Source organism: Anas acuta, chromosome 4 (assembly GCF_963932015.1).
Source record: "Anas acuta chromosome 4, bAnaAcu1.1, whole genome shotgun sequence".
NCBI classification, from domain to species: domain Eukaryota; kingdom Metazoa; phylum Chordata; class Aves; order Anseriformes; family Anatidae; genus Anas; species Anas acuta.
In genome coordinates this window covers 39,825,754-39,851,846 of record NC_088982.1, presented here as the reverse complement: position 1 = coordinate 39,851,846, position 26,093 = coordinate 39,825,754, and the positions used below count along the sequence as shown (strand labels likewise).

Sequence of the window (26,093 nt, the reverse complement as noted above, 5' to 3'; positions counted from 1 at the left end):
ATGGAGAAGCTAGAGAATAAATCTTCTGAATGTTGTTTTAAGGTTTTTAGGAAAGAATTAAAGTTAATAATCAGTTCACAAAGTAGGTGATGCCTTCGCAGAAGTTATGTGCCACCAAAACATGTCAGGAATTCGGATATAATAGTACGCTAATAGAGTTGTTGGTTGATAGTTTTAGTGTAACATCATTTTACAAATTCCGCTGTTTCCACGCCACCTACAAGGAGTACTTCCTTCTGAGCATGGTTTAACTGTGACTCACGCTGTAATGCATGTAGAAGTACAGAAAAAAATGTCGTTTCTTCAGGCCATAGTTTGGGAATCTACCAATAGGAGGAGCAGGAGCTTTGCCAGGTCAGAGGCCATCTCATATTATTTGAAACGAATTGCAAAATCCTCCTGTTTATGGTTCAGGATGTGTTGTGACAGCTCAAAGGTTCATATTTCTATTTTAATTCGGCTTGCCTGCTGCTTTAGAAATCGCCAGTCTGAAGCCTCTTCCTTTTGTGATGACTTATCTAGAGAAATGCTGTGATAATGACACAAAACTCACTGTAATCTGAGCTACAGATTTGTCAGGTTGTAATTGAGAGGCATGTAATGTTTGGCCAGGCGGTCTAATGCTTTATAGTTTCTTTTCTTTGTTTTTGTTAAATCTGTTGAAGTCAAAGATCATCAAACAGTTGAGAGGAGGAACTGCCTATGTGAAAGAGTTAATGTCATCCCCTCCATTTCATAAGTTGAGAAATTCATGTTACTATCTCGCTGCAGTTCTCCAGTGTGAACAGGAAGTTGAGATTTCATATATCTAATCTCACTCAGTTCCTTTTTTTAATGTAGGAAAAAGCGAGATGTTTGGATAAAACTAGACTTTCTTCCAAAGCCAAGACCAGATATTAAGTCATTTCTCTTTCTCGTAAAGAAGAAATAAAAGACAAAACCCCATTTTGTTATATAATATGTGCAGTGTACATTTCATGACCCAGTAGGGATGAAGGAGCCTCTTGCTTTATGTAGATACAGTAAGGTCCCTTCACTACTTGTGAAACCCACTTGTCTACCCAGAAGGGATTTTGTTTGGTGAGGAAAGTTGAAAAAATGGATTTCTAACTAATAAAGTATTTCTTCATTCCTTCCCTTCCTGCTTCCCCAAAAAGCATTTCTCTGGAAAATTGGAATGCGTTATTGTTGCGAGATGTGCTTGGTAGAAACTGATTGTTTTTGCAAAGGTGGCAAAAAGATGTGCTGATATTCTTGCGTTGAATCCAGACGGATGCAGATTATCTGATCCTACTACTTGCTGCAGGACGTGGACGGTCAGAGTTGCCAGATCATGTACAGAAAATAAGGAGATTGCACCCTTCAGTTTAAAACACATTTCTGAGCATAAGGGGAATGTATCTCTCAGTGAGTTGATCGTTTCTGCTTTTGTTGTAGTTTTGGTCTTTGACACAGAATTGCAAAAGAGTGTGTGTGTTAAATAATCATGAGGATTTAACAAATGGCATTCCAGGGGGAAAAAAGTTCCAGCTATTCTGTTGTATGGTTAGCACTGACTGTGTGTTTCTGACAGGTGACCGCTGCAGGGGCATGCTCAGGGCCCGAAAGGTGATTTAGGAACATGAGGCACGTGTGAAAGACAACGCCTGGTCTTATTTTCTGTGGTCCGCAAAATCCGAGCATGGCTGCGTTGTGTGTTTGCATACACATGCACGACATACGTTAATTAAACTCGCATCCATTTTGGCCGTTCTGCTGCTAATGAGCAGTAATGTTAGTCAGCCATGGCTCCGATCATGTAGCGTGCTTCAGAGGGACGCCATTTTGTCAGCTCAGCTTGCGGACACGCTGTGGAGGTCACTAGCCTGTGGCTGTCCTGTGAACGTGTCTGTGAGTGACTGGTGGTGGGGTTTGTGTCCTGGGGTTGCTGAGCCAGAAGCTCTCGTAAGGAAAGGTGGCATCTGGAGAGGAAGCCATTTAGCTTGGTGTCGGTGCGAGTGGCCAGACAGGCAGAGTGCTCACTGAGCAGCCTCGCTGGCAAAAGCTTGTGCTTGGAAATCCCCACTCCTAGCCCTGCCCCACATAACTCTGATCTGCCCTAGAACTGGGTATTAGCTTGTGAGGAGGCAGCAAGTGTTGCCCCTTAGCCTCGTCCTTATCCTGGGTGCTTCCTGCATTCTTGCTTAGCTGGGGCTACAGGATAAAACATCAAGCACAGATTTTTCCTGGGGCTGGAAACTTCTAAGGTATTTGAGGACTTGAGGTCTTCTGCTGTTCGGTGCTTCCTGTGTGGTAGTGAAAGGAACTGGTTTCACACCAAGGTGCAACAGGGGCTTTCTTAGACTTGTATGTGATTTAAGAAATAAAAGCAAGCCTAAAACAACCTTCTCTCTAAACATTTAGACCTTTGTTTAACCTAAATTGTTCCATTTAGTTTTTGAAGGTATTTGTAAGGTTTAATGGTAGTCTTTTTTTTTTTCTTCCTTTTCTTTTTTTTTTTTTTCTTTTTTAAACCAAAAGTAGTTTCAAACTGGGGAAAAGTGAAAACATTTTCTTTGGAAAAATTCAGAATCATTAATTGTGCCTGTTCTTGGTTCCAGCTGTTCAATATGTATGCATAATGGTAAGAGAAGAAAGCAGCCAAATGGAATAGATGTTGAATGGCTGAGCGAGAATTTGATGTTTGGAGCCAAGTGAGGGAGGGAGAGTAATGAGAGGTCGAAACAAAACAGAATTCTCTGTGGGTGTAAGAAAAATAAAACTAGACTGCAGCTCTTTGCCTGCATGCGACTGTGAGGATGCTGCAATTATCGTTCTTATTGAAACCACTAGTTATGTTGTTTGAAATTGGAGGGATGTGAATGAAGAGGAGAAATGACACCATACTGGAAGAGCTACCTTCAAATTCTCTTTTCTGTCTTTTGTTTTAGTCTTATAAATTGAAGAAGCGTCATCTGTTCAGTCTGTTTTTGCATGTGAAGGATGAAGGGAGATCTGTGTCCAGAGAACATTTCTGAAATGTTATAGTCTTCGTCCTTTCCAAGTGAAAAGGTGTGTTTCTTGCTGGAATAGTAAAAGACATTTTATGCTTTCCTGAAGGTTATCTTTGGGATAGTGAGAAAAAAAGATTAATGTTCTGGGATTTGCCTTTTTTTTAAAGCCTACCTGAAAGTAAAGAAGAAAGGCTACAGATCCGTATTCACTGCATGAAAGTGTAGCAGAAACGGAACCATCTTACTAGATTTTAGGGGGAAACAAGCTGGAATGGAAATAATGACTGACACTTTGAGGATCACTTGCTGAACAACTTACAGAGACATAGTGAATGCCTGTCGTTGCTGTGTTTGACTTATAAACATTATTTTCTTCAAAAGATTTGCACTGGAGTTCAAATGCAGTGCCAATTTATAAAGACTGGCCTGGCCTTCTAGTACTTCCCTTTCCAGTACCATCTGCCCATTTTCTTGGGAAGGAGGTCATATTAGCAGAAATCACAAGAAACAAATATTGGACAGTATTTGGCTAAGATCAGATCTCCATAGCACAATCCTAAAAACAAACAGAGAAAAAACCTTTTAGCTTGCTGATATTTCCTCGTTAACTATCTTTCAGAACCTGTGTGTATGTACTTTTTAACCCAATACACCGTTTGTTCATTCCATATACCTACTGTTTTTCTCTAATACCAAGTTCTTCTCTAGTCTAAGCCTTGTAAAATCACAGGATAACTGCACTGCTACCATGTCCCAACTGGATAAATAATCTTACCGTAAGAAAGCCATGGCTCTTTGTTGTGAAACCTACTTTTCTGAAACCATGCTGACCGGTATTCCTGTTTTATCCTCTGAGTCACTTCTGATAGAGAGCTGAAAGAAATTGTTGCATTGTTTTGCTGGAGATGTGTCAGAATAAGCAACCTTTTCCTCATTTTGAATATCGCAATTGTAGCGGCAAGTCTTCAATTCTTAGAAATTTCTACATTTTTCCAAGATTTGTTAAAATACGTTGCTGTGTGATTGGCTTCTGGTCTAGTTTCACAAAGACTGAGAGCGTGAGTTATTCTTGTCCATAAATAAGTTGTCCTACCTTACTTCTAGAAGCAGAAATTGTCTATTTCTGACTGTACAAGGAGCATATTTGATATCCTCTACTTTGGAGTCACCAGAATAGCATATTACTTATCCCTACACAGTCTGGATTGCAGCATAAAGAGCAGTTTGCTCTGTTGTTCAGCTAGGCCTGTAAGTCTGGCGACACAACACGTGCCAACCAACACTCCTGAAGTTTCATTAGCTACAACTGTAATCTCAAAGCATGCTGATTTCGAAACATCCATAGCCAGTATTATTTTTACTTAAAATGCTACCCCTTCCTGCTTCTTTTTTGCTACTTTTTCTTAGAGTGCAAGTTGTCATCATCCATTTAAGTTTTCCAGTCTTGTAACCCATTCCACATGCTTTCAGCAATACCAGCCACCATCCATTTCTAACTGTTCACAAGCCTCTCTAATTCTTCATCTCTTTTATCCAGAGTCTAAGGTTTCCATCCTGGGCAGGTCATGTTATCTGCTTAGTGTTAAACAATACAGAAGTGTCTACTTTCAGTTAAACAATATTTGTCCTTGTGTCATTTCTCTAAGACTGTGACGGTCCCTAGCTTTACATTTTCCTGGAGGCTAGACTTACAGAGTACTTTTTGTTCATTTATTTTTATTTTCCTTCCGTAATTCCCAGGTTTGCCAGCTAGCTTCTCAACATCTCAGAAATATTTACTAGACCTTTATTTTAGAGGAGTCTGTGTTCCTATGTTTACTTTCATGAATATATAAATCCAAATGTCTCTAAAAAGTCGGTTTGTGCCCTATAACACTGCTGGTACTAACTACTCAGAAATTGTAAAATTGCTTTAAAATCGTGGGCTCTTTCTAGTAATACATATTGAGGGTGGTTGGAGCAATAGTCCTCCAGATTTCCAAACTGTTAGGATCCTTGTTTTCCTACCGTTCTTTACCCATACAGGACAGATACACTTTTTAAAGTAAAGCTTTGATTCTCCTATACCACCTTGACTCAAGGAAGTGAAACTTAAAGGAAAAATATGTCAAATCTTACAGTAACATTGCAAGGTAATGTAATACTTAGGATTTTCCTTACCCTTGGTTCAGTGTCCCCTGTTCTCATGCTGCCCAGCCGGACAGCTAAGGTGATGGTGTCCATCTCTTGTCCACCCCTTGTCTGCCTCTCCTGCTCTTTTTGTCCTCCCCCACGATCCACCAGTGTAAACCTCTTTCCTGGAAGCTTCTCCTCAGCCATGTTTGTATTTCTAGCACGTGTCACGCAGCCCTTTTAGAAAAGACACCTCGCAGGAACGAATCACATTGGTTCCAAGCGGCTGTCGGCGGCGAGGACGCGGGTGAAGTAATTGCTCGGCACAAAGAGCGTGTTTATAAACGGCTTCATCTGCCACCAACAAGGAAGCCGTGCACGCGTTTCTGTGTGTACTGGCTTTATTAGACATTGCAGCTAACAGGAGTAATAAAATCATCACCAGCTCCTGGCCAGATGTAACAGCACAGCCGCGGCTCTAGGGAGGCCTCCACGTCGTCCCCATGCCAGGAGCACGAGGAAGATCTCACCTTCCCTTCTCATGCTAACCGCTGCCGAGGTGGGTGGCTGGCTTTCCCTTGCCAGTGGTGGCAGGCAGACAAGCCTCGGCACTAATTTGGGAATAGAAAGGGCTTTGCTGGAAGGCCAGGGGCCGTTTGCAGCTGTCCGCCCATTTCCTGTGCAGCAGGCGATTCAGGAGAGCGATACCTTGTGAATAAGCCAGCCGTGAGCAGCAGCAAACACCCTGTGCTGTGCTTCACAATGGCCTTCTGCCTGCTTTGGCTGTTGGGTTTGGGCTCTGAAGGTACCCAAACATACCATCTTTCCACAGAAGATCCATTTAAAGTGTCTTTTTTTTTTTTTTTTCCCCGCTACCATTTTTAAAGATGCATTTATAAATAACAAAGTGATTAGTCTTCATTAGGCACGTGGCAGTGAGCCTTACATCGGTGATGCTGGGCACTTAGAGCTCGCTGTGCTGATTGTAAGGGGTTACCTGCACCGCCTTCAGCCTGCATTTCCACCCCGACCCATGCTTCCACACCTGAGGGTCATTTTGTGTCTCTCAGCTTTGTTAAATTCAGAACTGCCTCTGGACTCCGCTGTCTGGCAGGGAACAAACTGTTAGGGAAGTCCTTTGCTATAGGAAAGCCTCTTCCAGATAGTCTGGAGCTTGTTCTTCAGTGTAAGTATATTGCTCTCGCCTTTCCCAGCCTTTGTAAAGAAAACTGGAAACTGGATTTAAAATTAACTCTCTTTCTTTCTCTTTCCATCTCTTTTTCCATCTCCGTCCCACAGTAGGGGTCTATATGAACCGAGCTTTTATTCCAAGCAAACTTGTAAATTTTTTATTAGCATCAGAAGAAGAGGCTCACTTTGCACACAGAGAGATTCTTCCGACCAGAATGGCTCTCGAGTACGCAGTACCGTCCCCTCGCTCCCTTTGCTGCAGGGATGGGAGGACTCTGCCACGTGCGTTTCCTTTGGTTTTTCTGCCACAGACAGTGGTGGTCTCCCAGCCCCCAGCCTGCTTTTTTTTCAGGGACCCAGTCCCTGCAGCCTGACCCTGAGGCAATGTCTGCCTCTTAAGGAGCTTGCAGCAAGCAAAACTGTTTATCAGACGATGGATCAATAAGGGTTCAGAGGGTACAGGGTATCCTGTAATTAAAAAGCCTATTTGGAACTATTAATAGATTGTGGTTACCTTAAAAACAAGCTCCATCCTGTTCTTTTTTTTTTTTTTTTCCACGTTTCAGCCTGCCTTGTTTTTTTCCATGCCATGTAGGCTCCTTCCCTCTGCCCGTAGCTCTGCTCTTGGGAGAGGCGCTGAGAGGAGGGCTGGGGAGCTCCCGAGGCTGAGCATCGGGCCAGATGGGGAGCAGGGGATGACACCACTGCCATCCCTCCCGATTACACACACTGACAGCTTCGTTTTGGGTAACACGGTGAAGTGCTCAGAATACCAGAAATGCCACAACTGAAGTTGTCCGCAGCTATCTGCGCTACCCTGGAAGCTGCAAGAAGTGGCAGGAGATGAAAAAGGATGCAGGAAGAGGAGCTAAAACATACAGATATCGTACGGGAGGCTGAGCACTGCCAGAAAGAGCGAATTCCCTGCTGTATCATAATCCCCGGGCTCCTTAAGTGTTCCCAGCGATGCTGAAACAGGCTGTTTATCCAAACACATGAATGCAGTTCAGCTCTTTTGCCTGAGGAGGAGGACATCAGTAAATACCGATTAATGTTCCAGCCAGGAGCTTAGGTCCAAATAATACTTTTCAGAAGAAAAGTAATCGGCTGAGCTTTGGTGGCTCATTGTCACTCATCTTTGTTTACTGCAGTTCATGGCTTTCAGCCTGTTAGCAGTCCGAAATTGTGTAATACCTCTTGAAAGATAGCCCCAGTAAGTGGTTAAGAGCGCAGCTTTGGAGGCCTGCGTTCAGGAGGTTCTGCCAAATCCCAGCTGATGCATCTCATTTGCTAAAGAATGCGGCTTCTGCGCTCTCAGCAAAGATTTCATTCCTCATGGGCAGTGGGAAACCTGCCCTTGCTCTGTTATTGTTCAGCAGCTTAGCAGTAAGTCCGGGACAGCCAACTTTGTTACTATGGAGAGAAGCCGGTCTGTTGGCTCCTCGGTTCCTCGTCCTCGCCTCGTGCTTGCATGCATGTATTCCTGGGCCCTCCTGCCCTTGCTTAGCTGCTTCCCCTGTGTGTGAGGAACACTTTGCGTGTATCAGCCTGCAAGCCTATCTTACACCTCGTGAAGAAAGCACCCATCCTGTGTCAACACCTCGTGCCAACAGGTGGCTTGCTCATTTACACCCGGTGGGAGCTTGTTAGCAGCTCTTACTCTGCGGTGAGAGTGGGAGCTGCCGAGGCAAGGTCAAGTATCTGGTAAGAAGGCAAGCCCACGTCCAGCAGCACTGTCACAAAATCATGTTTTAATGTTTTACCTCGCTCTTTTTCACTTCTGTTTCACACTTGTGCAATATTAAAGTCTACTCCTCGCTCCAGAATCTCAGTCGTTGGCTGCTCATGCTAGCAGCCTGCTGTAAAACCTGCTCTGCCAAGTTCCTCCCCGCTAGCTAAAAGCTCTGTTTGTTAAAAATAGAGGCATACCTGTAACCTGCCGTTTGTTGCCTTATGCTGTTTGGAGAAATTGAGGGGGAAATAAAGAAAAGAAGGAAAAAGAAAAAGAAACAATTTTCAAAGGGTCGGCCTAGAAAGCATTTAGGGTCTGCCCTGAGAAGATACCTCCTCATCCGATGTGACTTTCCTTACAGGCTTGAGAGTTAACCTTCTCAAAAGAATCTGCATTTTAAATTGCTTTTGGTGCATAGTATTGCCTAGAGAAAGGAAAATTCATGAGATTGCCCAATAGGCATGGTCTAGGGAATTATTTTTCCAGTGTGTGCTTCTCTCCCTCTAAGTCCGGCAGTTCTTTTTAAGATCTGCCCTACATTACGTTTGCTCCTTTTCTCTCCCCCTGCTACTCCACGAGCCATTTTTCTCTCTCTCCCTCTAACCTCCCCCCTCAAGCTTGCCCTCTGTTTCCCCTCATTCAGCTTCTGCTTCTCTGCCTCCCCTTCTTGTCTGCTTAATAGCACGGGGCTGGGTTTTGGTATTGTCACAGCGTGCAGGAAATCGCTGAAGACACCGTGGCTTTGTGTGGCCTGTGTACCTCTGGCTGATGGAAATAGGATGAAATATTTGTTGTCATATTAAATGTTTTTTTAACCAGTCATGAGACAGATGAAGGACTGGGGGATCTTCGATATAATCTCGCTAATGTGGTGGCACCGTCCCTGTGATAAATCTGGCCGCTCCACCTTCAGTCTGCCCACTAATCCATCTCGACCAGGACTTCAGCGTTCAAAGCTATGGAGCAGCCCTGCTGGATTAAGGTTGCTTGTAGCATACCCTTATTGTAGATGGCTAAAACAAGCAAAAAATGTGTGTAGGAGTTTTCTATTGTTGCATTGCTAGTGGCAGGCAGTTTCCCACACCCTGAGGTTTTGTTCCTGGCAGTAAATTAGTTTTATAAGCCTTGATATTCTTATAGATGGAAAAGTAATTTCAAGTGATTTTTGTTGTGACTTTTAAGCTGTGTTAATGATACCTTCTCCCGCCCTTCTCGTGGCGTGAAACTGTTCTCATCGTTTGAGGATAGCTTCAGTGCTCCCACAAAGTGATGTGTAAAACAGAAATATTTAAGGCCTTTCAAGACCTTTTCAATATGTATGTCACAAAGTACCTAACATGCTATATGGATATATAGTGAAATTTACTGTACGTGGGGTTTTTTGGGTGGTATTTACCTGCCTCATGTTACCACGTAGGGGTCATTAGGCCAGAGGCAGGTGTGCAGGATGGTACCGGGCAGCCTGCAGGCCTCGGGCAGAGGAGGCTCTGAATTTCACCTGGAGATTTCAGAGATGAGAGAGGTCTCTGGGTCTGCTGAAGCAGAAGTTTGTTTGCTCTCACCCAGTTCCTGCACCTCGTTTGCAGGGGGGTGGCGTCCTTGGCACAGTCCCTGACTCTGGTTGCATACAGGGTGGGCTGCGAGGGTACTGCTGAAGGGACACAGGTGTCACCTACAGACAGGCTCACAGTTTGCAGGAACGTCGGGAGACCTCAAGAGAGCTCCTGGCACCGTGACCATGACCTTTGTGCGGGCTCCAGCATTGCAGGTTAGGGCTCTACTTTCCTCTCCTCGCGCTCAGGACCCCTGCTCTGGGCACAGCGTGCTGTGTCAACAAAATGCAAAGCACTGATGTCGACAAATGAGCCGGTTTGTTCACGCTCATGAGGAGCACGTTCCTCTGGATGAAGCGTGGCCATTTGGAAAATCCTCCTAAGCAGCCCTGAAATCCAGGTCCTGCTGAGGAGGCAGAGCCGTGGGGCACCGTGTTGTTTTTAAGGCGGTCTTTTATCACCTCGCAGATTTTTTCAAAGCCAAAAATGCAGGTTAGTGCGATCGATTTTCAATTAATTGAGAGTCACATGGCCTCTCTCTCGCCTTCCTTTTCTTTACCTCTTGCACCCCTTTTATTTTCCTGTTAATAGACCATGTGCTGCCTTTTCAACTTGGCAAGAGCTTCCTCACCTCCACAGCCCCCGTCAATGGGGGCGCTTCCCCAGGGCTTGCACGGCCTGCCCCCTGTGTGGTAATGAAACTGGGGAAAGGGGGTGGGTTTTCTTCTAGTTCTTGAGGATTAGATTCTTCTTTTTCAAAGGCTTTTTTGGCCTCACAAAATTAGATCACTGCTACGCGAAAAAACAGCCCACTGTGATCATGGCTTAATAGCACAATGCCAGAGCTCCCTTGAATGTTGTTCCCATCTCTTCGAGATTAAGTGAGATCCAGTGGGCTGGACCTTTCATCTGCATGATAAAGGCCAGCGAGGCAGCTTGTAAATCCTTTCTTTCCATCTTTACGCCCTGCAGTTTGGGACCTGAAGGCCTGAAATAATTTTTGCTTGCTAAGAAGAAACTTTCTGTAATCCATGAGGAGATGCCATTATGCTAATTAGCGCTGTTAGGGACAATCAATGCGTGCGTGTCATCCAACAGCAAGCGCCGATCCCCTCACAATCAGCAATTTATCATGCCTTGCCAATGCAGGAGGGCTGGCACTATTTTATCCAGATAAATTTCTCATTCATTTAGTCAGTAAATCATGGTGCACTTCATGAGAGTCATTTTTAATGTGATTGCGTTTTGTTAAGTTTTAATCACGCATAATGGATTTTATCTGGCAACGAGGTCAACTGGTAGTCTCTGCCTCTGCCGTTTGTGTCCTACCCTCCCTGCATGGAGAAGTGCGCGGCCGTACCCGGGCCATAGGATCATTGAGGCCGGAAAAGACCTCTCAGTACCAGGCTGGGGGGAGACAGGGAAATCCAGGAGGCTCGGGGAGATGAGCTCTTGAGAGTGGTTTCAAGCAGCCGATGCTCAGCTGGGCATTTACCCGAGGTGGCCCGTGCAGTGTGGGTGTGAGGCCTGGAGCCGTGGGGGTTTTCTGAGAGATGGGCTCTTTGCCTTGGCGTCTTCATCTTGAGTCCAAACGCTGTGTTCTGCTGCACCTTGCTTGTTCTTCAGCTGATGGAAACAGACCTGTTGCCTTCAGCTGCAGAAGGAAAGTGCCCTGGATCCCCCTTGCAGTTTCAATGCAACGCTGTTGTTCTTGCTCATTTTCTCTGACTGGCTGTGGAGAGTTTCCACCTGCTTCTCGTGTGTGGTTTGATTTTTGAAGCAGGCCACGATGGCCTTTTTTCATGCTTTTCTCTTTTGGTGGTCATTGACCGAGTCATCAACCTTTTTTCCTTGCCACCCTTCATGCTAGGAGTTTTACATTTTGTGAACCAAAAAGTCGTTTTTTGGGGGGTGTCATCAGACAGCTCCTGATCAGCTGCTTGGGCTGGGTTGCTCGTCCGGGTGTGGGGAAGAACCATATCAGTCCTCACTGGCTGCGTTCTCTGCCTTCCTTCAGAGGACTTCATGTAAGATCGGTGTATCGTTCAGAAAGCTGCTCGGGTTCTTCTGGGATGAAAGGTACTGTAAGAGTATAAACCCCTTTTCATGCCCCAGAAGGCCAGCCATCAATCATGGGACAGCCATTTCAGTCCTTCCTTCGGATTCCTGATCTCCTTCTTTTGTTGCTCTGCTGAGAGCGTGACAATTTGGAGACTGATGACCCTTCCTCGTACCGCAGCACTGGAGGGGAGAGAGGCAGAATTAATTGTCCGTGACTTTCGCGGGAGCTTTTTCCTGCTGTACCAACCTACAGGGACACCTTGTGGGCCCTAACACTGTGATTGTCCGCCCTGCTCTGACTTCCCTGCAGAGCCCGCCGTGCTCCTCAAGGTCTGCTTCTCTCTGCTTACACTGCTGCATCTCAGGCACACTCGCTGAAGTTTTGCAGAAGTCACGTCAGAAAAGAGCTGGGTCTTTTGTTTGGTAAATGGATGTTGAATAAACCTCCTCTGTTTTTTTGTTAATATTTAAGAGAAGAGCACCCCGAAGACATTTTATATCTTAACAGGTTTGTAGTGTATCTTTCTGTCTTTGCCCGTCTCTCTAATGCAACTTTGCCTACAGCCCCATGCGTTAGCAATGCAAAGCAGATTTTGAAAGCCAAGGGAATCCAAGCCTTTCCAGATGAACACTGTGATTTACAAAAAAAAAAAAAAAATCTAGAAAGAATAAAGGTTGTCCAAGTGGCATATGGCATGACAGTGACCCTGCTGTAAGGACAGACGTACAGAGCTAATGGTAATCCTATACTGGAGCCAGATAACATCCTGAGGTTAGGAAATCAAAGCCCCATGCTTTGGCTTAGCGGAGAATTAGCATGTGGAGCTTGCCTTAGCTCTGCAAACAGGGCAGTTTGCTTCTTCCTCATGCTGCGTTTGGGGCTTGCAGCCTTGGCAGCAGCGAGATCCTGCCCTAGCTTGTGCAGGAAAATCAGACCCACGGGTCTGAGCGGGGAACCGAGCACATCGAGCGAGGCTGGGGCGGTTGGGTGGGCTCAGGGATAAGGTGTGAGTCCACTAGGAGCTGTGCGGGACCATTTCATGGGGTCGAGCGCAGTGCAAAGGCACATTTGTCTTCCAGGGAGAAGCATGTGACATAATTATTTCCCTGCCTAGTAGCACGCAGGCATGGCTTGGCAGCAAGTGAGCGAACCGCTTGTTACATAAATGCTGTGCCCTCCTTCAAAACACCAACTTGCAGTCAGGCAGTAATAAAAACCAAAGTTTTTTTTGCATTTTCTCACCAACTGCCTCTACCTTGCCCCCAGCTCACCTCTCAGCCCCACTGCATGTAATTTTGTTTTTTCCCTCTTTCTTCAGGTTTTAGAAGATATTTATCAGTGTGATCTTTCTTAGTCATTTTCGGAAAGAAAGTAGGTCACATCTTCACATGTACTCAATATTGGTATCAGTGCTTGGAAGAATGGACACACAAATCCCTTGGATAGGACCGTCATTTTTGGGGGTGCAGTTTTGGATGTCTTGGTGGCATTTGGGTAGGGTTGATTCTTTTACAAGGCAAGACAATCCTGGTTGTAACAAGTGTCAACAAAAAAGATATTTTGAGCATATTTATAATATTTCTTTTTATATTTACTTTTATTGTACTACAAAGGAAGGATTTGGGTACAGAAAAAGCACATATCGCTGTCTAAAAGCAACATACGGTTTAAGAACAACAAAAAAGTGCTTATTTTGGATGGAAATCTCCTGGCTCAGTTGCAGAAGGTGGACAAGGGTCTGAAGAATATCTTGTCGTTATTCTTAAGCATATGCACGTGTTTTGTATTGGATGATCAGTGGTCAGGAATGGGGCTCCCTCCTACTTTTTTCTATTGCATATACAATGACGTCTAAAGAACTTGTCCCCATAGTATCTGAACTTCATCTACAAAATTAAGATTATGACAAAATTAAGGTATCTCAGTCACTCCAAAGGTGAACTCTTTTATCTACGTAAAAGGCACACATCAGATTTTTTATTTTTTTAATGTAAGTTTTTGAAAGAATTTGGGTTTTATTCCTTCTTTTAGAAATGAGTTGTAGTGTTTCTTGTTGTTTCTCTTTGCATTTTGCATTCGAATTGTGTTGTTAAAAAAATTCTTTCTTTCTCTGCTTTTGTTTTGCGTAATCTGCTGCTTTTTTTTTTTTTTTCCTCTGTATGTAGAGTTGCATTCTCTTACTTGGAATAATGTGTGAGGGGGGAAAAGATGAAACTCATTGAAATATTCAAGCAGGAAAGAGTCCACTTATACCATCCCCTCTTGTTTTTGACATTGTCGCTGGAAGCAGGAGCGCCGAGGTGGCCATTTCTGCACACACAGGCAAACAGCCATCGTGAATATTTAAAATCCAGGCTGCTAGCAGAGTAGCCACATCATATTTGTTGCAAGTGATCGATCACTAACAGTTGGAAACTCAGGGACTGGGAGCTTCTATTGTACATTGAAGAGGATTATTTCATGTAGTTGAGAATCCCTGTCAGAATATAGAAGTGTATTAGCAGAGAAGGCGTTGCACACCCTAGGGTTCCTTGCAATATCCAATTCACTAAACACACACACTAAGCAGAAATCAGACTGAACAGCCAAGATTTTAGCTCTCTGTTGCTTCTTTTGGATCAAGCACGTGAACAAAAAACACGACATGATACTTGCCCTGCCCTTCTGATCCCTGCACAGGTTCTTCTTTGTGAAATGTGTTTTGTTTCAGCTCCTGATAAAGCTGTTTGTAATATGGACAGGTTGCTCAGTAATGGCGTTGTGAAAAGTCTTTTAATTGCTGTATGTAATTGTTTATCGATGTTCATGTCGAAGAAGGTCTTCGACAGTACTTCACAGTACTTCTGGTGGGAGTGCTAAAAATTAATGTTAATAGAGTCGTAAGAGCGGAGCCAATCCATCTGTTCTCGTCCCCTTCTCTGGGCCCTAGGTACAGCACCTCAGTGCACACTACTTACCGTGTTCTCCAAGGGAAGTTTTTAAAAGGGCAGTGATGCCCCAAATCCTACAGAAAGCGCAGGTTGGTGCCCTAATCTCATTTCATCTTTTAAAAAATGTTTCTCTGCGCGTCCATCACTTTTCTCTTCCAAAACCTGGCTAGACAAGAGCGCTCTCCTCTCCCCAGCATCAGCTGATGCTGAAGGGACAATGCACGGGGTGGTGTGTGCTGCCTCGCCTTCCACTGCATGGTCACTGCTGGCTGCCTGATGCTGTGTGCAGAGGGCGTGCTTTGGGGCAGCTTTATTCCTACCTTAGCCCGAGCAGGCAGGTACGGCTGCTGCAGTGCCTGGAGCTTTTGCTCCTTGCTACAAAAACAAGACCATATTCCTGTTGCACCGATCAGACACTTGGATATCTACATATTTTTACCATTTCCCGGTAGGCCAGTTTCTGGAAACTCCACTATCGCTGTGTTATTTAACTCCATCCCCATTCCAAACACTGTACGAGATTTTTCCTAAAACACAGCTTTCTTAAATCTAGTCCAAATTCGCAGTGGCAACAACGGCATCTGAGCTTTGTCCACAAGGAGAGTTTATATGTAAAGATAACGTCTCATAAACAGGGTCTACATCACTTGAAGATATTATTTTGTGAAGACCTTCAGCGGGCGTTCGGTTTGCTTAAGGAATCTTCATGGCCAGTCTCATCAGAAGCACCGACAGATAAATATAATCCCTGCTGCTCTTCTCATATTTCGGGTCTCACAGACACTGTCTGTTAGCCTCCGAGATTATCAGTGCCAAATTCAGAATATGGAGGGAGGGGGAAAAAAAAACAAGAAACATAATAAATGTTTCGTTTCACCTACTCTTCACCTTGTTTCTCTCACAGTTGTGCCAAAGGGGCTGTTGCTCCCGATGCTGCCTCTCCACAGTCTGCGTCAGGACCTGATGTAGCACTGGCGTGTTGGAAAATTCCTGTGCCCCTGGGGTCTTCAAGATGAGACCCAGGAACCATGGCACTTCGGCTCAAATCACTGCTCTTACTAGAGAAAGCTAGATGTGCTCGGAAACGAGGGTGTAACTTTTTAGAGAAAGACTGGCAACCAGCAGAGGGTTGCAGCTGGAGAAGATGGTTGGTTTTGTTTTTTTTTTCCTGGAACAGATCAGCACTTTTTGGTCATCTGAGTAGGGCAGGAAGGCTCCTGAGTAGCAGTGCTGTCTTAGCAGTGTGTTGTCAGTCACAGAGTAGAACTGCTTGGGACCCTTCTGAATTTCTCAGGCATGGCCCCTCTTTGGTTTGGAGGTTTTCCTCCAGGTTAGTGCATGTCCTTGGCCTCCTGCCTCTCAGCCCTGGCTAAGCGTTTGCTCCTTTACTCTGCCTGACAAAAGCACAGCAAATGGAGGGGAGACCGAGGCATGCTCAGATGACGTGGAAACCTTACAAAATTCCTGTGTTCTCCATTATTCTCATACCGATGAGGAGTGGAAGTCAGTTCCCCTCTGGTTGAGCAAATAGGTGATCATGGAGATGTGTGTCTTGCTATAGACCCTTTTGATTTCATAGCCCTCATTTCCAATGCAGCTGCTTTGGCTCATTCTTAAATCTTAGACTCCTTCCTCTCCACACTGGCTAATTTTTGCAAAGAACTAAAAGAAAATGAGATAGATAAATGAGCCAAGGACTAGAATCCATCTGAGGTGGCAAATACTGCAGTACTCATCAAACCCTACCTGAGGAGGAAGATGCCTTTTGCTGCCTCATCTGTGGATGTCCAAGGCGTGATGCCTCCAATCTCCTTGGCCTTACCCGTGATGATTGCATGTCTTTTTCACTTCCAGAATCATCTTGCTTTAGGAAAGAGGAAATTTGGTCCTGACAAGCTGGGAGACTGGTAAACAGCTGAGAGCATGTAGGAGGTGTCTTCAAATGTATATTTCTACAGACACAGGGAATTTCTAGGCTTTCTTATTTGTGAGCTAGGATATTCTCAAACGTAGCATTATTGGCAACTTCATATCAAAATGGATTGAAATACAGAGTTTCCTCTTGGGCTTGCATCAATCCACCCCACATAAAAAAACAAAACACTGTCCCCACAAACAAAGCAACAACAGCTTGAGCTGGACAGCTTTAAATTTAGCTTAAAGATTTTGGGAGAGTGTAGGCTTTCTTGGATACAGGGATTCCACTTTTCAGTGTAAGGAGAGGCTGCTCTGTGTGGTCTGATCGGCAGAAGAGAGCAGCAGCAGGAATTAGAGTGAATTTCCCCTCATCTGTGGAGAGATCGCATTCGAATTCCACCTTGTTAAATGGCTGGCTGAAATTGGGCATGATTAATGGGCAAAATGAAAATTAGATTATGTGTCTTTACTCTTCCTGTGACCTCTACTTTCTCCTGTATCAATTGCAAGCGATCTGTTTAAAAAAAAAATAATAATAATCCTGCATAAATATCCTGAAGAGATGGGGAGAGGAGAGGAGAGGCTCGTCACCCCCGGGTAAATCTCATGCTGCCCCCGCAAGGCACAGCCTCCAAGGCTGCATCCAGCAGTATCGAAGCCTGAGGAAGGAGTCACAACGTGGAACAAACCCCAAAGTTTCAGGCCACCTGTCAGCAGTCACCACATATGGCAGTCGCCCATGTGGAACTGCATCCTGTGGGGGATTTGGTTTCCCTGCTCCAGCTGCATGCAGGAGCTGACCTGTGGCTCGGGTACAGGCAGCCCTTGTGAACAGATGCCTCCCTCCTCCTTGAGGGAGCCAGGGGTGTGTAGCCTATCTTTGGACTTTTGCATGGGCAATAAATTTGAAGACACAGGTCCTAAAGGCAGAGGCAAATCACTGCTCACCCAGAATGCTTGCCTGGGGTTCTTGGGCAGTTTTGACATCCCTCAGTGCTGCCTCATGATCTGAATGTGGTTCCCTGCACCCATTTGGGGCACCTGCGCGTGTGGAGGCACCGCCAGCCTCTCCTCCTGTCAGCCTCCAACATGCCAGAAAGCACAAGCTTTTCATTTTCGGTGCGGACCACTTGGGCTGTGTCCTCTACATTTCCATTCCTGGAGGGAGCAATGCACGCGTGAATCCTGCATTCACCCCAGAGAACTGAAAATCACCATTGTGCGAATTGCTACCCGAGTAACCTCAAGGGAAGGGCCAGAAGGGATGCATGCCTTCTTGCTACCAACACCATAAAACTAAGAACAGGGTCTGACACCAGACTGTGAAACCGCTAATTCTCGTCTTTTTCTGTGCGGCACCATTGGTTTTGGGATCTCAGGCAACATGGTTTCATTTGAAGAGATTTAGGTGCAAAACCTCCAGGGGACTTCTGCTTGCTCCTGGGGCTCAGAAGGGCTGATGAGTGAGTGGGCACCGTGGTTTGAGCTGCAGGGCACAATCCAGGTTTTCCAGTGTGGATATTGGGTGTCTTCTTTGGAAGGCCTCAGGTCCTAGTGTCCCAACTTCTGTAAGAATCTTATTTTTTGTGTTTAAAAATAAGTGTTATTTAGCAAGGGAAAGCTTGAACCTGGCACCTGCAACAATAGGCAGATGGGAAAAACACAAAACTTAAAGCTGATGATACTAAATGATGCTATACCCTAGCATAAGGGTAAGAAAAATGCTATGAGAAACCTCAGGGTTTCCCATGGGAAACAGTAAGTAGGTCATGGGCACGCTTGGCATGGAGGTACATAGAGTTTCCTTTAAACTGAGCTGAGAATCAGAGGCTTAAAGAGGAGGCGGTTCTGAGCAGAAGTCCTTTTTCAGGGCTGGTATGTTTATCCTCGCTTTAATGAAGTTGTTTGCCCACCCTTAAGGGAAATGAACCATTTGTGCTGCTCCTGTCCCATTCCTGTTCTCACCTGGCACTGACCCGAAGCCGGGCAGTACAGCATCGAGGTGAGCAATGATACCCTCAGTGTGGACCCAACGTGGCCTCTTTCTGCCCAACACGACGCGATTCTCAGCAGGTTTGTTGGGGAGCCTCCTGCCTAATTAATAAATCCCAAACCTGCTGCAGGACTGCTCAGCCGGCACTCCAAAAGCCTCTGCTCTGCTGATGCGGGCTGTGGCGTGAGGCCCTCTCTGTGGTGCCGTGCTGCAGGGCTCGGAAGGGACAGAGGACACCGCAGTGCTTGTCCTTTGGCTCTTTCATGCCATTTTCCCCTCAGTTTCCGTGTTGGAGGTCTTTGTGCATATCTTGTTGTCTTCTAATGGTTCTTGTACGGGGGGAGCCCTCTTTGTGTGTGTGTCTGCTAGAGCTGCCTGCTCCTGCAGTGAGAGCCCTACCCAAGTGACCCTCCTCTGTAGGATCGTAGTGGGAGGCCAAGCGCTGCAGCTTTTATCTTGGTGTCATGAGTCAAGGTCAGCCTGGTCCCCGAGGAAACTACCTGTCTCCTCCTCCTGCTGTGGTTTTGCAGGGGCTTGCCATCCGTGGTTGAGCTCTCTTTCTGCAAAAACAGCCTCGTGTTTAGAGGGGAGGTAGAGGGGAATTGCGGAAAACAGTGGCCCGCATCTCACATGAGGTTTTGAAGCCTGTTCTGTAAAGGCTCCCATTTTCTTATGACTCAATTGCTTGAAACGGCAAGTTTAAAGCTCTTTGTACAGGTGCAGGTGTGCTTGATAGGTGAATGAGAGTTGAATGCAGGTATAATTGGGCCCACATTTCTACGCAGGTATTTTGGCCAGACAGTCAGCTAATAGCTCCAAATACGATACTCTGCCCTCTTACATCAGTTCATCTGCCAGTCAGACATGCTTAACAAGACGTATGCTGCTTTTTATGCACATAGCCCTGCTTAATGCTAAGGATCATTATATGTGGAGAGCTGTCCTTGCTACATCCTTTTGGAATATCCTCTCTGAGGAGAGAAAGTTGCTGCCCATGTAACGTGGCTGTCCAGAAGCGCTTGCAAATCTAACACTTCAATTTGCTTTTTAGGCAGGGGGTGGGACACTCAGTTTGCCACTATCCCCTAGTAAGGGAGTAGGTGTCTGGAAACCCTAAGTTTGCTTCTAGCCGGTAACACAGCCGGCCGCACGGCACTCAGCGAGCCACTTAACTTCTCTCTTTCTTCTTTCCATAGTTGTGGAACAGTTTCCCAGCATATCTCGTCTTTTATGTTGTCCATCTGTTCGCTTCTGTGCTTTTTTGGCCCAGGATTTCCATTATCCCTCTATCAAGGCATGTTGTCAGGGCAGAAGGCGTAGCGAGTAGCGACTGCCTGCTCAACATATAGCAAACACGGGCGAAGAAAAGCCGCGCTTTATTTACACAACAGCTTCAGTCTGTGCCACGGCGCTATATTAAATGCGCAGGAGGCTCGCAGCGGCGCCGCTACACATGTTCGGTAATATGCGTGCTCCATGTGTTGTTTTCTAGCCTCCTGGGAGAGCTTGCCTGCTAAAGTTCTGCAGTCTGGATCTGCTGTGTGTTCGGCGTTATTTTGGTACCAGCTGATAGCATAAAGACTGAATAAATTTGCTGCACGTTAGACGTGGCCCTGTGCAAATAAATGTGCATGTTAAGAAACCCCTCCATGACATAATTAGTTGTCTGTAAGCCGCGGTGTCATTGTGCGGAGTAATTAGTTCTGTTTATTTAAAGGAGCCCTGGAAAGCTATTAGCAGTTGCCAGTGGACCAACACGAAGAAGAAGAAAAGATAAAAACCCGTGTGTGGTGGTTATTAGTCTCTTCATCATCCTAATGGACAGCTTGTAAGAAATTGGGCTCCCTATCACTGGCAGCGAGTCACGCCGATCGTACAGGGGCATGGTTTCCTCTTGCTGGTGATCAGGGCGCCTGGCGGAGGGCTTTGGTAGGATGCTCATTTTTATCTGCTAAGTACACGATGCTTGTAAAAACAGCGGTGGCCTTGTTACCACTTGACTTGACACTAGTTTTAGCTGTTTACATTGACACGCCACTACACTTCTGAAGCTTCAGCCTGGGGTCGGATTCATTAGAGTACTTCAGAAACGTTGCCGATGCAGCATCTGCTCTGATTTCTTCGTGCTCCCTGCGTCAGGCAAGGGGGACAGAAGTAGCGTAACCTACGGGGTGATCTTCACTCTCCTGTCCCTTCCGGGGGGGAATAGCCCAAGGCCTTTGGAAAAGCACATGAGGTCTACTTGCCTGTAGTGGGGTGCTTAGAGAGGGAAGGGAACCCCGTCTGTTAACACCTCGAGGGAGGAACTGGAAACTGGCTCCAGCATCCGTGGCACAGAACTGGTTGGCAGGTCCATGTCGTAGCGTGAACATCTCTGAGAGAGGTGGCTCAACTCTTACACAGACGTCAGCCAGCTGAATTGGACAGGGTTAAAAAGAGTTGCAGCTACAGCAGTAACTTCTGAAACCTGGAAAATTTAGTATTTTGTGGTTCTTTCCTACCAGATTTCTAAACCACCTTATACAGGCTATTAGTGAATTATTTCCCTATTCCGTAATTCTCTAACTTGGCTTATAAATTTTACAGAGAGGTTATTAGCTATTAAGGCTTGTGACAAATGACCTGGGAGAAAGAGAGAAACTTGGTTCAACTTTTCTTCCCCTCCCCCTGGATTTAGCAGCTGTGCCAAGTCTCACCTTTCTGGCCAGCGTGCTCTAGGCTTTTGTAAAGATGCAGGACCCCACAGAGCAATCCCAGGCTCCAAGGAAATGGTCCCTCTCCTGAGGGGGAGAAAATCATCTGCTACTCCCCACTGAGGCTGCAGTAACCCTTACGTGACGAGCCTCTCCAGTTAGCTAAAATAGAGGATAGAAGTGAGATAGGAGCCTTGGCCTGAGCTGCAGTTCTGCAAGTGCGTCGCTTTGCTACCATCAGTGAATGTGCAAGCTGGAAGGATTTTGGTGGGAGCAAAGCTGCCTCTCCCAGACCCCACTGGCTTTTGCAAGAGGACATTGCTGCCTGCAAAAAGGAAAGGGTTAGTCTTTAAAAAGTGTTGGAAAACCTCTGGCAGTGGTGCATGACTATAATCCATCTAATATCTGTCAGGGCTCCTTTGTCTGAGTTCCTGCAGAAGCCCATTTTTGGATCTCTGTTCTTCAAGGTGTCCTGGGCAATTTCTGTTCACAAAACAAACTGAAATAAAACCCCATTAGATAAATAAGCAAATCCCATCTTCTCAGTACCCTCCGATTTGGGTAGTAGGTCACGTTATGTGTCAGAAGCTGTCCCTTAGCTGATCTTTTGCTTCTGGATGCTGTCACTTCTGCATATCGTGTGATATAAATCATACCACGAGGAATCTGAAAGCAGCAGCTCTCTATAGCAAAATTGCTGTATTGTTCTCTGAATTCACGCTGCCGGTTCTGCTGCTTTTGGCTTGCATCCTGACCACCTTTGCATGTGGCCATCCTGTCCTGTTCAGAAATCAGCCGTGCTCTAGGATTGCTGCATGCGTGATGCATCTGTAATCATTCCGCCTGAAGGTGTGGGGGAAGGTAGCCAGCAAAACATATGAGTAAGATTTTTGCAAGCATCCTTTAGTCATTTGTCGTGAGTTGCTTGTTTCCATGGGAATTAGCAAGTGAGAGAAGACACAAGTGAATCTTATTCCTGGCTTTAGCCTTCTCTTGCCTCCAGTCGGACTGCATCAACCTGCAGGACCTATAATTTAGACCCTGGGGCAACTGAGAGGGCTCGTTTTCCTTTTTAATTATTATTGCAGCGAACAGATAGTGACCTATCAAGGGAGGAGAGGAATCGTGTGCTTACTTGTTAGCATAGCACACTGCTGCAGCCCCAACTTCCTCGTGCGGCTGTAAATATGCCAGGCCTGTCTTTGTGGTGAACCACAGATGCTCTCAGACTTTTGAGGAGCCTGGGGAGATGATTCCAGATCCTGAGGAAGAACAATTCATCTCTTTCCCCATCCCCCTATACATACATACACCATCCCCTTGTCTCTTTTTAGGTCATTTATAATCAGCAGTCATGGAGCACTGGCCTCATTAGTGATATAGCCATTCCTTCAGTGCTTCAGAAATAATCATTTAGAAAAAATGCGCGGTTTTCTTCCCTTGAGAGCCCATGAGTGATGAATTTATTTCAGTCTGGCTGTCTTGCTCTGCCTTATTTCCATATTTATTTCAACAAATAATGTACTAGGGGAACAACAAAACGCTCTCTGTGAGGCAGGCAGGGAACCTGGCGGGGAGGGGTTAACCGGGGAGATGGCATCCCAAAGCTGGGGCTCAGAGGGAGACATTTTTATTCTGGGTCATTTTGTAGTGTATATACTGCCTGAGTGTTTGTGTTCGTAAAGGTTTAGACGCCCTGGGATTTGGAGGTTGATTTATTCAGGGGCACCGGTTAGAGAGCAGCCATTGTCCCCCAGTGGTCCCAGCCAGTGACCTTCCTCCTGACAGGACCGTCCCTTTTGTAACGGTGGGCAGGTGATTAACTTCCCGTTCTGGCTAATGACTCGGGTCTCTCACAAGCAAGAGATGCTAATTGTGGCCAGAGCGGTGCTAATTGTGAACCACCAGACGAGGCGGGGAGCAGGCCCAGGGCACTCACAGTCCAGCCCTGTGTGTGCTGCACCTCCGGGAAGGGGAGCCTGCAGCTCCTGGAAACTGGCCTCATGGAGGGACCCAAAGAGATGATTTTTATTCTGGCAGCACACGTTTTGGTGATCGAGTGTTACACTCTGGAAGCCCGAGCACTAAGGCCAGAGGCCAAGGGCTGGAGGCAGAGCTCCCGTCCCTTCCTGCCAGTGCCACCTTGGAGGCCCCGCACAGCCCAGCAGTGCCACCACCTCCTGGTGTACGGATCAGAACTAAGCGCAGGCCATGCCTCCGAGCTACCTCAGGGCATGTTGAATTCCTTGAAACGTGCTTTCTAAGGACAGACCTTCCCAATGGGCTTCCTGCTAGCCCTCTTAGCGCCCCTGCTGCTGACCAAATGAATCCAAGTACGTGGCATCACTTGGTGCCGTGTGGTGGCAGGCCCAAGCCAGATGGCACACCATGTGTGGTATTTATGGTGTGTTTTCATGGGTACTTCGGAAGGGGAAGGCTCAGCCTGCCCTCTGTCAGACTACAGCCCCTCTTCTTCCCTGCCCCCCTCAGCCCCGGCGCAGGGCCCACAGGCTCACACACGAGGTGTTATTTCTGCTACAGCTCTGTGTGTGCATTTCGTTTGTTTCCTGGGAGAGCTCTTCTGAAGCTTCTGGAACTTGTCGCTTTTGCATGTATCTGTGAAGTATGTGCAATTTGCCTTGCTCCGTGCTTTCAATTCAGATTTACTTGCAGGTAGCATTTCTGCACAGAAGGCCTAGCACTTGGCTGCAGAGATCCGAGCTGTTGTGCAAGTAGCAGCCCCGTATATTTTGTGTACGTGCACACATGTTCTTAATGCCTCTTCCAGGTTTTGTTTTTCTTAGTTAGCATCACATTCATGTCCCTAAAACTGTTCCTCTTTTGGCTTGTTAATTGATAGCTATTCCCAGAGTTTTCTTTTCTTCCCTGTCCTTTTCACACCAAACTTCCAGAGGCCCAAGCTAACTGGTTCTCTACCAGCATTACTCTGTTGGGTGAGGGACTAATATTTAAAAGGCAGTTCAAATGCTGCTTGTGTCAACCTTCAAATTTAAAGACAAATACCCCCTCCAGTCCTTTTCTTTAAGGCAAAGCGATTGTTTTCCTCTTTTCATCCAGCCTCTTAATGCACTGCTCTCCGATCACCTTGGCAGCAACACTACAGCCAGGCAACAGGGAAGAAGCAGCAGTTGGTTTACTGCCTTCTCCCCCAAGAAAAGATCAGAGCATACATCTGTCTTGCTTTGGGGACAAGTGTCAGCAGCTCAGGAGCTCTGAGGAGGGTGTAACCGGGAAGCCTGTTAACGGCAGCACCTCCCTGTAAGAAATGGATGCTCTCAGGGGAGGAATTTAGCACTTTGGTCTTCCCAGCTGCCTGTTGGGAATGCTTTCAGCTTTTGCACAGTCATACCTCCCTTGTCTTTGAAGAATTTACCTAAGAGGAAGCATAGAGCTGTGTCTTTAATACCCTTAGCTGGTCACCTTTATTTTATAGTTGGGAAAAATGGCTTGAAAAGCTTTCACATCAGGCAACTGTAGGGGGAGAAGGATGGATTCTCAAAGAGAGCAGGTGTATTTTACTTTGCCTTATAGGTCTCAAGAATATCTCTGCTTTCTGACAGAGAAGCTCCTGAAAGTCTCAGAGACATTTTTTCATCTTTATTGAAGAGCTGGAAGCTTTGCATTTACAGAACAGATGTCCTTTGTTACAAATTTTTCATTCCTTATTGAAATAGATATGAGCAAGAATTCACACTACACAAACTCAGGGGGAAGCAGCATTTTAAATGGGATGATTAAAAACCCTTCCTTCTCCCATTGCTTCATTTTTCACTTTTGACTCCTGTGATGTCACCCATGTGCTCTCCTCCAGTTGTTGTAGCTTTTGCCGGAGAAGAGAGGAAAAGCTCACCTTGGGTGTCCATATACAATGTGAAAGGCAAGTGAAAAATAAAACAGAGGAGGGGGATATACCTTTTAATCTTTTCAGATCAGAATGAACTCAGGATCAACCCTGGGCCTCCACCCAATGCGCTTTCTTGATTCTCATTAAGTTGAACTTGCGATAACCTACTGTAAAACATTTAGTGCTTCAGACACCAGAGCAGGCTAAGACGCTGTGAAGAAGATAAGAAGATCATGTGCAGATGAATGATCAGAAGCTATAGGTCAATACATACAACAAAAACAAGGCTGACGCTAAGTTCATCATTAAGGCAGTGTGGGGAGGAGGTTCCAGCTGCACAGGCAGGGAAGGAAGACCGTAATTGAGGTCTCTGGATCTTACACCTAACGTGTTAGCCAACTAAATCACAGTTTACACCAAAAGGCTGCGAGCATCTGTGAGCTATATGGCTGCTGGTGATATTAATTTACTATAAATCCTTCCTTGTAAGCTCTTTGTAGAGTTACACACTGTGAGCTTCTTTTTTTCTGCTAAGCTTTTCTTTTGTGAGGGTGAGTTTAGGGCTGGTGAGGAGAGGCAGCCTGATGTCCATGGAAAATGAAATCCTGTATTTATCCATAGACTAAGCGCCAGCTGTTACGGCAGAAGAACCCACCGCAAGATTGAATTCAGCTCACTCAGCCCTCTCCTTCCCCTTGGTTTGCCTTCTCTGGTTGCCTGTTGTGCAGTGAAATTGGTAAGATGGATGTATCATCCATTCCGAGTTAGACTGACACCATTCAGTTCCCCAGATGCATTTTAATTGCTTTCCAGGTTTTGTCAAGCACAGGGATATCGAGCCCCTTGCTTTAATTCTGTCAGTCAAATCGGGTGCTCCTGAAGAGCTTGGCAGAGTTTTGCCAACTGGGGTACGTGCCAACTGCTCGCAGGGCTCAGAGGGGAATCTGCATCTACCCACGGAGAAACCCTTCAAAACCCTGGCCAGCTGCCCTGGCCGCTCTGAAGACAGCACAGGGCTAAGGTGCTGCTGCTCGTGGAGGAAAAAGAGGGAG

At 46.0% G+C, this 26,093-nt stretch overlaps 1 protein-coding gene across 12 annotated transcripts in view; it reads left to right on the top strand.

The window, feature by feature from the left end:
- MAML3 (mastermind like transcriptional coactivator 3) overlaps nucleotides 1-26,093 on the top strand; it is a 253,638-nt gene that overhangs the window by 188,700 nt on the left and 38,845 nt on the right. The window lies entirely within an intron of this gene.